This window comes from Erythranthe guttata, chromosome 12, assembly GCF_056151865.1.
Source record: "Erythranthe guttata isolate IM_541 chromosome 12, IM_541, whole genome shotgun sequence".
Classification (NCBI taxonomy): domain Eukaryota; kingdom Viridiplantae; phylum Streptophyta; class Magnoliopsida; order Lamiales; family Phrymaceae; genus Erythranthe; species Erythranthe guttata.
The window spans coordinates 5,446,821-5,464,154 of NC_142544.1; positions in this window are offsets into that span (position 1 = coordinate 5,446,821).

Here is a 17,334-nt window from a genome sequence, read left to right on the forward strand (position 1 = left end):
CTTTTTCGCCGCATAACATATACGTTATATAACAATCGACGAAACTTTTTCGGTACTCTAGGCATACGTTTGTGCAGAATGTATTGGATATCTACACAAACGCATGCCTAGAGTACCGAAAAAGTATCGTCGATTGTTATATAACGTATATGTTATGTACCAAAAAGTATCATCGCTGTGTGCGTCAATGATCGCACAGTGTTATATATTCGATGAACCCACTATATATATTTTCGGACATTATGAAACATGGAAGTCTAAAATTGTATTATTTGATCAATTTAGACTCCAAACCACTCCAAACCACTCGATTTATATATATATATATATATATATATATATATATATATATATATATATATATATATATATAATTTCTATATATTTATTTAACCATATAAATCAGTATATATTTAGTTTATTGATGTTATGTTTTTAAACATGTTTTAGAGCTTTGTAATAGCTACTAATTATTTATAAATTAAAAAATTCTTAATATTCTGCACAAACGTATTCCTAGAGTACCGAAAAAGTTTCGTCGATTGTTATATAACGTATATGCTATGTAGCGAAAAAGCATCGTCGCTGTGTAAGTAAATGTTCGCGACGGAGGAAACTGGAGGAAGAGGAAGAGGAAGAGCAAGAGGAAGAGCAAGAGCAAGAGCAAGAGAAAGAGGGGAAGAGGAAGAGGAAGAGGAAGAGGAAGAGGAAGAAGAAGGAGAAGATGATGAAGAGAAGCAGAGATGATGAGAATCTGGGAAACAAATTCTCATTTTTTTCCCTGCGTTTTTTGAGTTTTAATAAACTTTGGAGTTTGGGAACTAAATAATTGATTGGAGTAGGAATATGAAGTTTTTGGTTATAAGTAAAAAAAATTAAAAAAATGTTAAAAAAAACAAAAAGAAAAAAAAAGAAACAAAAATAAATAATTATATTTTTATGTATAGAAAACATGTTTTGGTGAAACACACTTTTATGGGTAATAGCACTTTTATAAGTGGAAAATAAGGGTAGTTGTAATTATTTATATAAGTGAGGAGCATTCCAGACTTTTCATGTGAGGTGCGAAGCGATGTGTAAGTGAAAGTTAAAAGTAGGGAGTGCAGACAAAGAAAAAACGTATAGGGACTGAAAAGAAAACATTTTTGGGTAATAGAGATTTATGAGGAAAACCCCCTAGAATTAGATGGATAAATTTAAAATCGGGTGAAATTGAAAAAAAAAACATATATACCCTAAAATGACGCATATACCTTAAATGGAATCAGAAATTTTAAATCACTTAAAAAATGTTCCAGAGTTAGAATTATGGTCAAAGTGCAACTATAACAATTTTGTCATGTATATTATTAAAATTAACTTTGGAATATAATAGAATTAAACAATAAATTAAATTAAAAACACAGCCTCAACTAGGGGTAGAAATTGGAATAGAATTTTCGATTGCAGCCGATTCTCATCCGGAATTTTTCGATTTTGGAAAAATATTGTTCAATCTGAATTTTAAAATTCGACTTCCGATTTTTCTGAAATTATTTGGATCAGAATTGGAATATTATATATATATATATATATATATATATATATATATATATATATATATATATATATATATATATATATATATATATATATATATATATATATATATATATATATATATATATATATATATATATATATGGAGAATTACAGTTTTGGTCCCTCGTGTTTGGCCCAATTTCAGTTTTGGTCCCCCCTTGTTCCAAAGTGAACAAAGATCACCTCAAAGTTTTAATTTTAAACACTTTTGGTCTCCGCCGTTACATGTCCGCTAGCAAGTAATGAAAATCACTATTTTGGGATGAAAATTGAAATTTTAAATTTTTCTCGGGCTGAAAAATAATTACAAATTTAACTACTTATAATTTTTAATAATAAAAAAATAAATTAACAAAACAAATTATTTTTTATTATACTTCATATAATTATAATTATGCTACTTATAATTAATTTTTTAATAATAAAAAAATAACTAAACAAATTATTTTTAATCATACTTAATATTATTTTTAATTTACTCAAAGAAAAGTATTATTTTTAATTATACTTATTATGATAAAAAAAGTAATACCAAAAAATAAATTAACTAAACAAATTATTTATAATTATACTTAATATTATAATAATTATGCTACTTAAATTAATTTTTTAATAATAAAAAAGAAATTAACTAAAAAAGTTATTTTAATTATACTTAATATTATTTTTAATTATACTACTTATAAAAAAATTTAATAATAAAAAAAATTATCTAAACAGATTTTATATAATTATACTTAATATTACTAATTATACTACTTATGATTAGTTTTTTTAATAACAAAAAAATAAATTATCTAAATAAATTGTTCTGAATTATAGTTAATATTAGATTTAATTATACTACTTATAATTATTTTTTTAATCATAAAAAAATAGATTAACTAAATAAATTTCAGTATACTTAATATTATTAAAAATTTAATTATAAGTAGTCTATTTTAAATTTCTAATATTTTTTTAGCCCCCCAAAAAATTAACTAATATCTTCTGTCGTAATGTACTTTAAGCACACTATATTTTTCTCAACTATATCACGAATAAAATGATGTTTAATATCTATGTGTTTAGTTCGTGAGTGTTGAACAAGATTTTTTGAAATGTCAATAGCACTTGAATTATCACAATATATGGTCAGGGTATCACTGGTTAACCCATAATCTCCCAACATTTGTTTCATCCATATTAGTTGACCACAACACCCTCCAGCAGCTACATATTCTGATTCAGCTGTTGAAAGAGATACACAATTTTGCTTTCTACTAAACCAAGAAACTAGATTATTCCCCAAAAAGAAACATGCACCTGAGGTGCTTTTTCTGTCACTAATATCCCCAGCCCAATCAGAATCACTAAAACCTATCAAGTTTGTATTTGTGTCTTTGAAAAACTGAATCCCTAAGTCTACTGTACCTGCAACATACCTAATAATCCTCTTCACAGCTTTAAGATGAGTGACTTTGGGATTAGCTTGATATCTGGCACACACACAAACACTAAACATAATGTCAGGCCTGCTTGCTGTTAGATACAGAAGGCTTCCAATCATGCTTCTGTAGAGAGTGCTGTCGACATGTTCTGCAACATCATCCTTAGACAGTTTTTGGCTGGAACCCATTGGAGTTTTCATGTGCTTGGCTGATTCCAACTCAAACCTTTTGACCAGATTGAGAGCATACTTCTTTTGATTCACAAAAATTCCTTCACCTGTCTGTTTGATTTGGAGTCCTAAGAAGTAATTCAACTCCCCTACCATGCTCATTTCAAAAGTGTGAGACATAGAATCTACAAAAGACTGCTAAAGGTTAGCACAAGTAGAGCCAAAAACAATGTCATCAACATATATCTGAACAATAATGATATGATTATTAGTTCTTCTAACAAATAGGGTTCTGTCCGCCTCCCCTCTATTGAACTGTATTTCAAGTAAGAAGTCAGTGAGTCTTTGATACCAAGCTCTAGGAGCTTGTTTAAGACCATACAGTGCCTTCTTAAGCTTGAAAACATGATTAGGCTTGGCAGAATCTTCAAAACCCTTTGGTTGTTCTACATATGCTTCCTCATTTAAAACCCCATTCAGAAATGCACTTTTGATATCCATCTGATACAGTTTGATTTTAAGAAAGCAGGCTATAGCAAGAAGTAATCTAATAGATTCAATTCTAGCTACTGGAGCAAAAGTCTCATCAAAGTCTATACCCTCAATTTGAGTGTATCCTTGTGCTACTAACCTAGCCTTATTTCTAACAATTGTACCTTTTTCATCAGTTTTGTTTTTGAAGATCCACTTAGTTCCTATCACATTTACATGGCTTGGTCTGGGAACTAAGTACCAAACATCATTTCTGATGAATTTATTTAACTCTTCATGCATTGCATTTACCCAGAATTCATCCTTCAGAGCTTCTGCAATATTCCTTGGTTCCACTGAAGACACAAAACAAGTGGTTCCAGTTAGTGCACATTCAGAAGATAAATTTGCAAATCTTACCATATCTCTGTAGTTCACTCTCTCTTTCCTTCTGGTTCTTATTCCATCAAAGATATCTCCCACTACTTGAGTAGATGGGTGATTTTTCTGGATTCTACTTGATGGTTCCTTTTTGCAGACATCAAAAGTTGGCTGCAATTCAGTCTCTGAATTCTTTGTAGGATGTACTGAGTCAGGTGTGGTGACACTTGGCTCTGCACCTTCTTCTCTTGAATCTGGACTGTTTGTATCTGGGCCATCTGTGGCAGAAGTGTTTTCCTCTGTTGTTTCTCTTTCAGCAATTAAGTCATCAATTTCATCTTCAGCTGTTTTACTGCGGAGATCAACAAAGTCATCAAATACCACATTTACAGATTCAATAATGGTTCGAGTTCTTAGATTATATACTCTATAAGTATGACTGTTATTAGAGTATCCCATAAATAAACTCAAATCACTTTTTGAATCAAATTTAACTAGATGATCTCTATCATTTAGAACATAGCAGACACATCCAAACACATGCATGTATTCTAGGTTAGGTTTCTTACCATAAAGAATTTCATATGAAGTCATCATGGATCCTAATCTTAGATACACACGATTTGAGATGTGACAGGCTGTGTTGACAACCTCAGCCCAAAACCTTTTAGACAGATTTTTTGCACTCATCATCACCCTAGCCATTTCCTGGATGGTTCTGTTTTTTCTTTCAGCAATGCCATTTTGCTGAGGAGTTTTTGGAGCAGAAAATTCATGCTTTATACCCTTTTTATTACAAAATGCAAGAAATAAAGCATTCTCAAATTCTTTTCCATGATCAGATCTTATCCTACGAACAGAAACTTGAAATTGAGTTCTAACAAACCTGTACAAATTTTTGAATACTTCAAAAGTGTCTGATTTTTCTCTTAAAAAATACACCCAAGTATATCTTGAAAAATCATCAACACATACAAAGACATATTTTTTACCACCTAGACTTTCTACCTCTATAGGACCCATAAGATCCATATGTACAAGTTCAAAACAAATAGTGGTACCAACGTGTTGCAACACTTTGTGTGGTACTCTGGTTTGCTTCCCCTTCTGGCACATTCCACATATAGGAATATCCTTGATCTTGAGATCTGGTACTCCTCTTATGGCATTGTACTTGTTGAGCAGCTTCAGATTCTTGAAGTTTGTGTGTCCTAGTGTCTGGTGCCACAGCTCTACTTCACTTACTCTTGAGCTCTTGCATGAGATGGTGTCACCTGTTTGATAACAATTATCCATTGATCTGGAACCTTTAAGAGTCCATATTCTACACTTTTTTTTGGTAAATTCTACCTTCTTCTTTGAGGTGTTCCTTGGAGTGATGTGGCTTATTTTATATAACATTTTGTCACTACTGAGTTTTTCACAAAATGAACGAATATGTCCTGGTGAGAAACAGTAATGGCAAACATAACCTCTTATTCTGGAATCTAGAGTGGTGACTGTGGACTTCCTGCATTCCTTTCTGTTTGCACCCTTTTCTTTTACAAAGACAATTTCTTTCTTCTTAACTGGCTTCATTTGTTTTTTGAACCCTAGCCCTTCATGTTTGTAGTGCTTTTCCATTGACACAATCTCTTCGAGTTTAGTTGTGCCAGTGTTCATCCTCTTGATTGCTAGAGTTGCCTTTTTTAGTTCATCTTTTACCTTTGCCAGTTCAAGATCCTTCTTGGTGATACCAACCTCCAAATGTGTGATTGTTTCTTTGAGAGAGGAATTTTCCTTGTTGGCTGCATCCAGAGCTTGAGTCTTCTTCTCCAGGTCAAGGGCCAGTTTTTTACACATTTCTCCCTCATCACTAGCTGCTTCAATACTGGATTCTGCTGCATTTAAAGAAATAGAGTTTAAACATGTATAATGATCAGTATTAAACTCAGAAATTTCAGATACTGAAAGTGTTTCAGAAGGTGTTGCAGCATCCAGAGAAACTCCTTGTGATTCTGTTTCAGAAGCATTTCCAGTGATATATCTGACAGAGAGAGCTTGTTTAGTGGATTGCTGTTCCTCTGTCTGTTCAGGTTGCTCTTCCTCCTCATCACTGACAGCACAAATCAAACTCATTCCTCTTCTTCTCAAGGTATTTGCACATTCATTAGCATAATGTCCAAATCCTGAACAAGCCCTGCATTTAATGTGATCTAAGTTAGGTGGTTCAGAATTTGAACGAACAAATGAAGAATTTTTTAGAGTGTTCTGAGAAGATGTTTGAGGAAATGTTCTCTGTGGAGTAGATCTGTTCCGGGGCTGAGTTTGTCGATTTTGCGGAGAGCCATCTGGAAATAATTGTCTGGGCTTGATTCCACTCCGCCTGTATGCCCTATTGAATTTCTGAATTTGGAATGCAACATTGTTGAGACATTCCTCTGCATCATCATCATATTCCGGAGCAACATCTTCCTTTTCCAATTCTGCCTGGAGTGCATTTGAGATAGCCTTTCCTTTCTCCTTTCTTTGATCTTCAAAGTTCATCTCTCTAGACTTTAGACTACCAATTAATTCGTCCAGCCGTAGAGATGATGTATCTTTGGCCTCTTCAATAGCAGTAACCGTCATGCTGAACCTTTCTGGAAGAGTTCTTAATACCTTGTTCACCAGTGTCTCGTTGCTTAAAGGACCACCTAAAGATTGAAATTCATTAGCTAAATCAATCAATTTCTCATTGTACTGAGAAATTGTTTCAGTTTCTTCCATTCTCAGTCTCTCAAATTTGGAGGAGAGTAATCTGAGCTTAGTTCTTCTGACACTGTCTGATCCTTCACAATGTAGCTGAAGAACTTCCCAAGCATCCTTCGCAGAAGTGCACACAGAAATCAATTTAAACACTGTTAAATCTACTGAATTAAAAATCGCATTTAACGCCTTTGAGTTTTGGTTAGCATTTGATAGATCGTCTGGTGTCCACCGTAATTCTGGTGTTGGAAACACATCCCCATCCGCATCTGTGATAGTTGGTGGCTTCCATCCAGTGAGAATAGATCTCCAGGCTCTCTCATCAATGGCTTTGATGTACGCCCTCATCTTGACTTTCCAGTAGGTGTAGTTTGTGCCGTCGAGTACAGGAGGTCGCATAGAAGCAGTCATCTGAGTATCCATCACGAATTCGTTTCTGAAAAAGAAAATAGGAACAAACACTTAGTATACGTCAAGTGTTGGCTCTTGATGCCAATTGAAAGAATTTATGGTCCCGAATTCGTTTAATACAGAGGTGTTGTCTTAAGTGTTATGACACTTGAATAAACAGGCAGCGGAAATAAAAAGAAACAATACTCAGAATTGAAAAATGTTCACAAGTAAATACTTGTGAACTTGCCCTTTACAGTACGGAAAAAGAATATATTAAAATCAGTATTCTAAGAATACAAATGGAAGAGGTGCGAAAACTTCTTCCTTACAAATGAATCATTCTCATGATCATTCTTACAACCAAATCTAGATACTAAAAGAAAAATATTAAAAATTCTAGATTTCAAAGAATGTACTCATAAGGAGTACGTACAATAGATCCTAGAAACACACTAAAATTCTCGAGATTAAACTTCAGCACTCTTTTTGTTTCTTCGAAATCTCTTTATTCTTGAGTCTTGAGTTTGGTATTTATAGACTTGCCAAGCTTCCACTCCTCAGCCCATGATCTGCAAGAAAACCAACCACAAGAGCACTCAAGAAAGTGGGTTAGTGGGTTAGTTTGGAAGTTAAGATAAATTCCATAATTTAATCCACTAAGCACTACTTAACCCACTAACTAAAATTTAGTTTAGAGAGTAAGAAAGTTAAAAACACAATGTGGAATTAATCCAAGTGTTTCAATCTTGACTTAATTAAACAAGTTTAATTTCCAGAAGCAGCTTATTAATTAAGGAGCTAGCCTATTTGGTTATTTTAATTTTAAGATAATTTCTAAGAACCCATATTATTTTTTAGCGTGTCATGCACGTGGTTAAATGACATCAACCATACGTTATCTAAAATTCTAATAGCGAATTACATAATATAATAGAGTGATGGGGCCCATTTTGGCAGGCTTGGGCTGGGCCCAAGGAAGTAGGCTAGAGGAAGAAACTCGAGTTGGGCCGGAGGAGTTTGTACGAATTGGTGGTCCAAATTAGGCTTTAGCTCGTATGGCAAGGCGCAAACTGCACTGGAAGAAGGAAAGAAGATATCTTATACAAGGAAATGAGATAAAATCGGATAAGTTAATAAGGAAACGTGTAATTTAGAGATAATTGGTTGATTACACGCCTCTTGATAATAGACAAATATCTAAAATATTAACTCACCTATATAAACATATGTAAAACCCTCATTAGGGTTACGTTTTTAATACATCAATAACATCTTTCTTTACTTTTTCTCTACAAACTTTATTTTATTCTTGATATATCTAGCCACCGCTGCCCGATCCGAGTAGGGTTTTGGAGAAGGTCTTGAGGGTGCGAAATTCGAGCACCATCAAGTGGCGCCGTCTGTGGGAAACTTCGAATCGAGTTGAGACGTTGAGTGCTACAGTGAGGGAAGTGTCATTAATCTTATTTTTTCTATATTATGGCAAATGAATTGATCTATTTGGAAAAATAAGTTTATTTGATTTCTGTGGTGGAAGTTAATTTTTATTCGATCTGCTGCAGAATTATATTTTCACAACATGATTTGAGAAACAAATGAGTTGTCCCCTGAAATTTTATTCGAGCAAGGTGATTGAATTTATATAAATGATTTTTGTGTTCTAACTTTTTATATGGTTCTCTTTACTCGTAAGATTTTAGGTTTTCAGAACAATCACATTGTCTAGAAATTTTAATTGGATTTATTTGAATATGAGTTGCTCGGATGGATGATGACTTGATCTAATGTGCTTAATACGACAAAGTGGCGCGTACAAGTGCAATGTGGTGGACTCATATGCTTGAGCTTGTGGGCAGTAAGATTTCTTTTTGTTTATTTTATTCTAGTTTCACCATTATGCCTAACCTAGAAATACCGTGGGATATAAAATTTTCTATTGTGATGTACTGTCTTGTTTGATATCTAGGATGAATTGATGTGTTCTGCATTCTACCTGTTATAATAATGTATTACTTTCTCTCTAACTAAAAATCATGTTATTCTCATAGTTATTGGTCCAGTATATGTTTTTGATTTATGATTTGCCAATTTGGCAATTTTAAGGGCTTGTGTCCCGGTGAGGTGCTTTATCCCCCATGATGTACTATTATTACTTTTTCGTTTTGCATGAATCTATCTCTTGCTTAAATTATTTTGAATTCATTTTTATTTTGAAGTTAGAATTATCTTAAATGAACTATCACTTATTATAATTTTCTGAGCTCGCGTATTTCTGTTGTGGATTGCACATTCGCACTAAGTTAAGTTAGTTTTTTGATTTCTTTAAATACATGTTTATTTTATTTCAAGCCCAAATATATGTTTGGAATTCGGTACTAATTAAAACTTGCAGAATAAGGCTCGAGAGAACATGAACTTACACCCTATCTCCTAGCCTAGTTGCTCTCTTAGAAATCGCACAAAATCCTCAGATCGCCATTTTATTGAGCTTGCAATGCCTAACCAAGCTCGGAGTTTATTGGCAAGCTTATTTATCCTTTGGGATTGGGTTCATAACAGTTCGCTTCTCTATCTATGGGAACTTGTTATTATTAGAATTATTTGAACTAATATTTCTTTGCAGCTCGTTTGCCTACTAAACTCGATATTAATGAGCTCGTTATTATTAGAACTATTTGAACTAATATTTCTTTGCAGCCCGCCGGTCTACAAGAACTTGATATTAATGAGTTCGTTATCATTAGAATTGTTCGAGCCAATCTTTTGTTGCAGCTCGCCTATGTATCGAACATCACCGTTGATGAGTTCGTTAATATTAAAATTATATGAATTAACTTTAATTGCTAGCAACTCGACTATTTGTTATTGGAGCTCGGTGCTTATCTGGGTTTATTTACCGGAGCTTGTATGATTGCTCGCATTCATTTTATAGAGCTCGCATCAATCCCTTAAGTTTCGAACTCATGAGAGCTCGTTTCGCCATAGGCGCAAGATAAGTCTTTCCTTTAGCCTCAATAAGTTGTAGAAATTCTTTATAAAGTTCTTTCTACATTTAAGTTCTAAATTTGCATGATATGTGAATTGTAGTGCTTCTCAATTATTAAGGTAGATTGCATGTACATCTTTGTTGTATATCTTGTATTAAACAAAAACTATACGCCAAATAACTTATGTGATACGCATCCTAAAATATATATATATATATATATATATATATATATATATATATATATATATATATATATATATATATATATATATATATATATTAATTAAATCGGTAGCTCGCTAAACGATTCAATACTATCCCTTATAGCATGGATATATTGAAACTTGAATTTATTATCGAGCTCGCCTTAATAGGGCAAGTATGCTTCAATTTGACTTCTTATGAGATCGCCTTTGAGTTTGGTAACCCTAGTTTATTTAAGGATACTTGCATTTGTCTTTTTAAAACTACAATAAATGCCTATTTATCTGAAGGATTCACCTGTCATGAAACCTAATATTTGACTTCAATATCTTAGTACATGACTCCACGACTTGGAACTTATTCGCTGATGCTTGAATTTATTTTAGCTCGCCTTTATTGAAATCCAAATTATTTAAAAGTGTCTCGAAAAGTTATTATATCCTTGCATATGTCTCTAAAAGTTCGTAACTATCTGTCAAAATTAAATTCTTGAAGAATAAATTCTTTTGATTCAATTTATCGCAAGCTCAATTATCTATTAGATTTCATCACAGGAGCTTGCATATGTATCTTTGCTATATGTTTTATAAAAAAAATAAAAAAAAAAAAAAAAAAAAAAAAAGGAATTTGCTAAGGGTTGGAAGATCCCCGCGGCTTCGGCCCAAAAGGTAGTTGAAAGTGTTTGATAAGGGTTGGAAGATTCCCGTGGCTTCGGCCCAAAAGGTAGTTGAAAGTGTTTAAAAGGGTTGGAAGATCCCCGCGGCTTCGGCCCAAAAGGTAGTTGAAAGTATTTGAGAAGGGTTGGAAGATTCCCGAAGCTTCGGCTCAAAAGGTAGTTGTGTTCGCCAGAAAAGTAACTTATGAACGTTCGCACAGTTGAGCTCATCACGCTCGTTTGAACAAAATACTATCCACTTATGGTTATGAAAATCAAACAAAAATAAAAAAAAACAATAATACTTCAATAATCGCGCGTTTCAAAAACAAATACAAAACGTCAAGTCTCCGCGAAAAGCGGAAACGGATAACTTAAGCTAAAAGCAAGCGAAAAAAAAGGGGATAGTCGATTTCTGACTTTTCATATTCTCAAGCGATCCACTTCGCTCGGCTCACTAGAGAATAGGGGGGAGTAGATGATGGGGCCCATTTTGGCAGGCTTGGGCTGGGCCCAAGGAAGTAGGCTAGAGGAAGAAACTCGAGTTGGGCCGGAGGAGTTTGTACGAATTGGTGGCCCAAATTAGGCTTTAGCTCGTATGGCAAGGCGGAAACTGCACTCGAAGAAGGAAAGAAGATATCTTATACAAGGAAATGAGATAAAATCGGATAAGTTAATAAGGAAACGTGTAATTTAGAGATAATTGGTTGATTACACGCCTCTTGATAATAGAAAAATATCTAAAATATTAACTCACCTATATAAACATATGTAAAACCCTCATTAGGGTTACGTTTTTAATACATCAATAACATCTTTCTTTACTTTTTCTCTACAAACTTTATTTTATTCTTGATACATCTAGCCGCCGCTGCCCGATCCGGCTAGTGGTGGATTCTCCGGCAACGCTCAAATTAGGGTTTTGGAGAAGGTCTTGAGGGTGCAAAATTCGAGCACCATCATAGAGTAAACTGCAAAAAGTACCCCTGTGTAATCTCTAAATAGTGAAAACACTCCTATCATAACAGTTCGCTTCTCTATCTATGGGAACTTGTTATTATTAGAATTATTTGAACTAATATTTCTTTGCAGCTCGTTTGCCTACTAAACTCGATATTAATGAGCTCGTTATTATTAGAACTATTTGAACTAATATTTCTTTGCAGCCCGCCGGTCTACAAGAACTTGATATTAATGAGTTCGTTATCATTAGAATTGTTCGAGCCAATCTTTTGTTGCAGCTCGCCTATGTATCGAACATCACCGTTGATGAGTTCGTTAATATTAAAATTATATGAATTAACTTTAATTGCTAGCAACTCGACTATTTGTTATTGGAGCTCGGTGCTTATCTGGGTTTATTTACCGGAGCTTGTATGATTGCTCGCATTCATTTTATAGAGCTCGCATCAATCCCTTAAGTTTCGAACTCATGAGAGCTCGTTTCGCCATAGGCGCAAGATAAGTCTTTCCTTTAGCCTCAATAAGTTGTAGAAATTCTTTATAAAGTTCTTTCTACATTTAAGTTCTAAATTTGCATGATATGTGAATTGTAGTGCTTCTCAATTATTAAGGTAGATTGCATGTACATCTTTGTTGTATATCTTGTATTAAACAAAAACTATACGCCAAATAACTTATGTGATACGCATCCTAAAATATATATATATATATATATATATATATATATATATATATATATATATATATATATATATATATATATATATATATATATATATATATATATATATATATATATATATATATATATATATAATATATATATATATATATATATATATATATATATATATATATATATATATATATATATATATATATATATATATATATATATATATATATATATTAATTAAATCGGTAGCTCGCTAAACGATTCAATACTATCCCTTATAGCATGGATATATTGAAACTTGAATTTATTATCGAGCTCGCCTTAATAGGGCAAGTATGCTTCAATTTGACTTCTTATGAGATCGCCTTTGAGTTTGGTAACCCTAGTTTATTTAAGGATACTTGCATTTGTCTTTTTAAAACTACAATAAATGCCTATTTATCTGAAGGATTCACCTGTCATGAAACCTAATATTTGACTTCAATATCTTAGTACATGACTCCACGACTTGGAACTTATTCGCTGATGCTTGAATTTATTTTAGCTCGCCTTTATTGAAATCCAAATTATTTAAAAGTGTCTCGAAAAGTTATTATATCCTTGCATATGTCTCTAAAAGTTCGTAACTATCTGTCAAAATTAAATTCTTGAAGAATAAATTCTTTTGATTCAATTTATCGCAAGCTCAATTATCTATTAGATTTCATCACAGGAGCTTGCATATGTATCTTTGCTATATGTTTTATAAAAAAAATAAAAAAAAAAAAAAAAAAAAAAGGAATTTGCTAAGGGTTGGAAGATCCCCGCGGCTTCGGCCCAAAAGGTAGTTGAAAGTGTTTGATAAGGGTTGGAAGATTCCCGTGGCTTCGGCCCAAAAGGTAGTTGAAAGTGTTTAAAAGGGTTGGAAGATCCCCGCGGCTTCGGCCCAAAAGGTAGTTGAAAGTATTTGAGAAGGGTTGGAAGATTCCCGAAGCTTCGGCTCAAAAGGTAGTTGTGTTCGCCAGAAAAGTAACTTATGAACGTTCGCACAGTTGAGCTCATCACGCTCGTTTGAACAAAATACTATCCACTTATGGTTATGAAAATCAAACAAAAATAAAAAAAAACAATAATACTTCAATAATCGCGCGTTTCAAAAACAAATACAAAACGTCAAGTCTCCGCGAAAAGCGGAAACGGATAACTTAAGCTAAAAGCAAGCGAAAAAAAAGGGGATAGTCGATTTCTGACTTTTCATATTCTCAAGCGATCCACTTCGCTCGGCTCAATAGAGAATAGGGGGGAGTAGATGATGGGGCCCATTTTGGCAGGCTTGGGCTGGGCCCAAGGAAGTAGGCTAGAGGAAGAAACTCGAGTTGGGCCGGAGGAGTTTGTACGAATTGGTGGCCCAAATTAGGCTTTAGCTCGTATGGCAAGGCGGAAACTGCACTCGAAGAAGGAAAGAAGATATCTTATACAAGGAAATGAGATAAAATCGGATAAGTTAATAAGGAAACGTGTAATTTAGAGATAATTGGTTGATTACACGCCTCTTGATAATAGAAAAATATCTAAAATATTAACTCACCTATATAAACATATGTAAAACCCTCATTAGGGTTACGTTTTTAATACATCAATAACATCTTTCTTTACTTTTTCTCTACAAACTTTATTTTATTCTTGATACATCTAGCCGCCGCTGCCCGATCCGGCTAGTGGTGGATTCTCCGGCAACGCTCAAATTAGGGTTTTGGAGAAGGTCTTGAGGGTGCAAAATTCGAGCACCATCATAGAGTAAACTGCAAAAAGTACCCCTGTGTAATCTCTAAATAGTGAAAACACTCCTATGATAAATAAACTAGCAAACACCCCCCCCCCCCCCCCCCCCCCCCCCCCCCCCCCGTGAAATTATTTAAATAGCACAATCGACCCATTTCACATTTGAGTGTTGACTTCATATAAAAAGACACAAATACATCCGGGCTTTTGCAATTAATAAATTCTTATATTTTTTAAATATTTTAATATTTTATTTTTGTTATATCTTAATTGTAAGGTACAAATTTATTTTTATTTTTATTATCACATAATTTTTGTATATATTTTGAATTATCTCTACACCAAAAGAAAACTTAAATTCCATGATTATGTATTTAAAAAAAATCTATACTTAATTTGATTAACAAATTTTTAATGATTTTTTAATTTAATTATTTACTATTTTTTTTACAATATTTTAATTTCTAAAAAATCAAATTAAAAGGAAAATATATATACATATAAATACATTTCAGGGTCAATTTCGTCATTTCACGTCCAAAAACCAACTACCAGTCGCGCAACCTGCGAGTGAGACACACGTAAGTTAACCGGGGGTTTTTGCCTTTGAATAAATTTCACATGGGGTTTTTGCTAGTTTTTTTATCACATGAGGTCGACTTTGTAATCACCAGCTCCACTCTACAGAAATCGTAAACTAATGCAAGAGCCGGTTTATACTATGCTACACCATGTGAAATACGTCGGGTAAATCTTTACCATTTTATAAGCAAACAAACACACACAACCACATTGGTGCGAGTAGATCAACTATAAAAATCTCGATCATGAATAAAAATCAATCATGATTGATTTTTAATTAGTGAAAATGTTGGTTTTTTATTGCTCTTATGTTCTAATTGTACGTGCATTAATCTTGGGATGAATGGATCGGTTAAATGCTTAATTCTGATCTGAACTTTTCGTCCAAGTAATTTGCAAAAAAAAAAAAAAAAAAAACTAGTAAATTTACTAATTTAACTTTGTGTTGTGAACTTGATTCACTAGTTTTATTAATTTAAAAAAATGAACCTAAATAAATAAATCGAAATGAAATCAACTTATATTAATCTAAATAAATCACGCACAAAGAACGTAGCTAGCTAGTTAAATCTTATCTTCTAATTCAGATGAACGTATAAAGGAATACATAACTCATTTCCTTAATCTAATCCCTAATTATTTTTTAATGAAAACTTGTTGTATGAAATTTAAAGAACATTTGAATTGCATGTGACAAATAATTTAATATAGGGATATGTCCACCCCTAAAAATCTCATTTGAGATACTCCTCTGGAGTGTCAAAAATACTATTGTGCCCTTATTTGCAAATTTCGCCCAACTGCTTCAGCATTTTCAACAACTGTATTTATCATTTTGGACCTGCATTGTATTTTTGTACTGCATATATTATCATTTATAATTTAATAATTTTTTTATTCCTGTATATATATACTAGTAATTTATCTGTGCGATGCACCGAGCAACATTCCAAATGGGAATAAAATATTTATTTAAATGCATAAAAAATAAAATTGACAATAAGGAATATATATTACACTATATTAAAATATTTATTTGTGAAATTTAAATTTCAGTAATAACATCAAGATTCGTAAAAATATAGTGACAATATCATGTCTCGGTTTTTCCTATCAATTTTCCTAAATAAATTTTTGTTTGTTAATGTTTTCCAAAAAAAAAAAAATTCCCGACCAACAAATACGCCCAAAGTTCCTCTATCCTTCAATCATAATTAAATTGTTGTTGTCTAAAATGTCTCACTAAAAATAAATAAACATCATTTTAGTTACAATTAATCATGAAAAAATATAGATAATATGTATTAATGTAAAATGTGAGAAAAACAAATATAGCTTAACAAAATCAAATAGATTAATTATATTAATATGGAAATTAATTTCTCTTAAGTCATTCATCCAAATAGTCAGTTTGTATGTCTAAAATATCCTGTGAAAATCGTTTTTTTTAAATAATAGATAAAGAAAATTGGTAAAAATCAAACAAATTAACATATTAATGTGAAAATTAATTTCTCTTAACTTGTTAATAAACAATGGTGAGATTTTAACACAACTCTCATTTAAATATTCAGCTAAAACATATTTGTAAAAGTTAGTAAAAAGATGATCTATGTCAACACATTTAAACAACCAGCATAAATGATGACCTAAATTAGAGAAGTTGATATAGATGGAGTAAAAGAAAAATAAAATGTAGAAATCATTAATACATTTTCATAAATTGAGATTTTTTTACTTTATTTTGCAAAATCTGCCAAAGTCTCTAGCAGAATGTAACAAAAGATGTCTGATGAAATCTCTCCTCCCTCTCTGTTTATTGACTTTCTAAGTTCTTACTAATGTTGGGCAAAAAAAAAAGCAAATACTGCAACTATTTTCCAATTCCTCAAACTAACCAAAAAGCTAGATTCTATCTGCATAAATTAAACAACCTAGGTTTATATATATAGCGCACACTACCAACACACACATATTAATTTCATTGTAATAAACAACCCAACACACATTAGCGCACACACATTTCTCCTGTCATATGAGGAACAAATATCAGAAAATCCTGACATACGGAAGTTCAGAAGGTCATACCCAAACGAAATTGCTTCGTGCTACTGCTTAGCGTCGCACAATTGGAAATAAATAAAAGCTGCAGTGAAACCATGTATAACAAACCACTGATTTTACGCTCTTGAGACAAAAAAAAAAAACAATTGACGTAGAAAACAATGCAAACCAATGGAATTTTTCCAATAGCCAACAAACAATATAATGTCAAGTCTTCGATCACAAACATCATCAACCCTGTCTCACAGTAGTAAACAATACACCATGAAAATAGAAAAACAAAACTG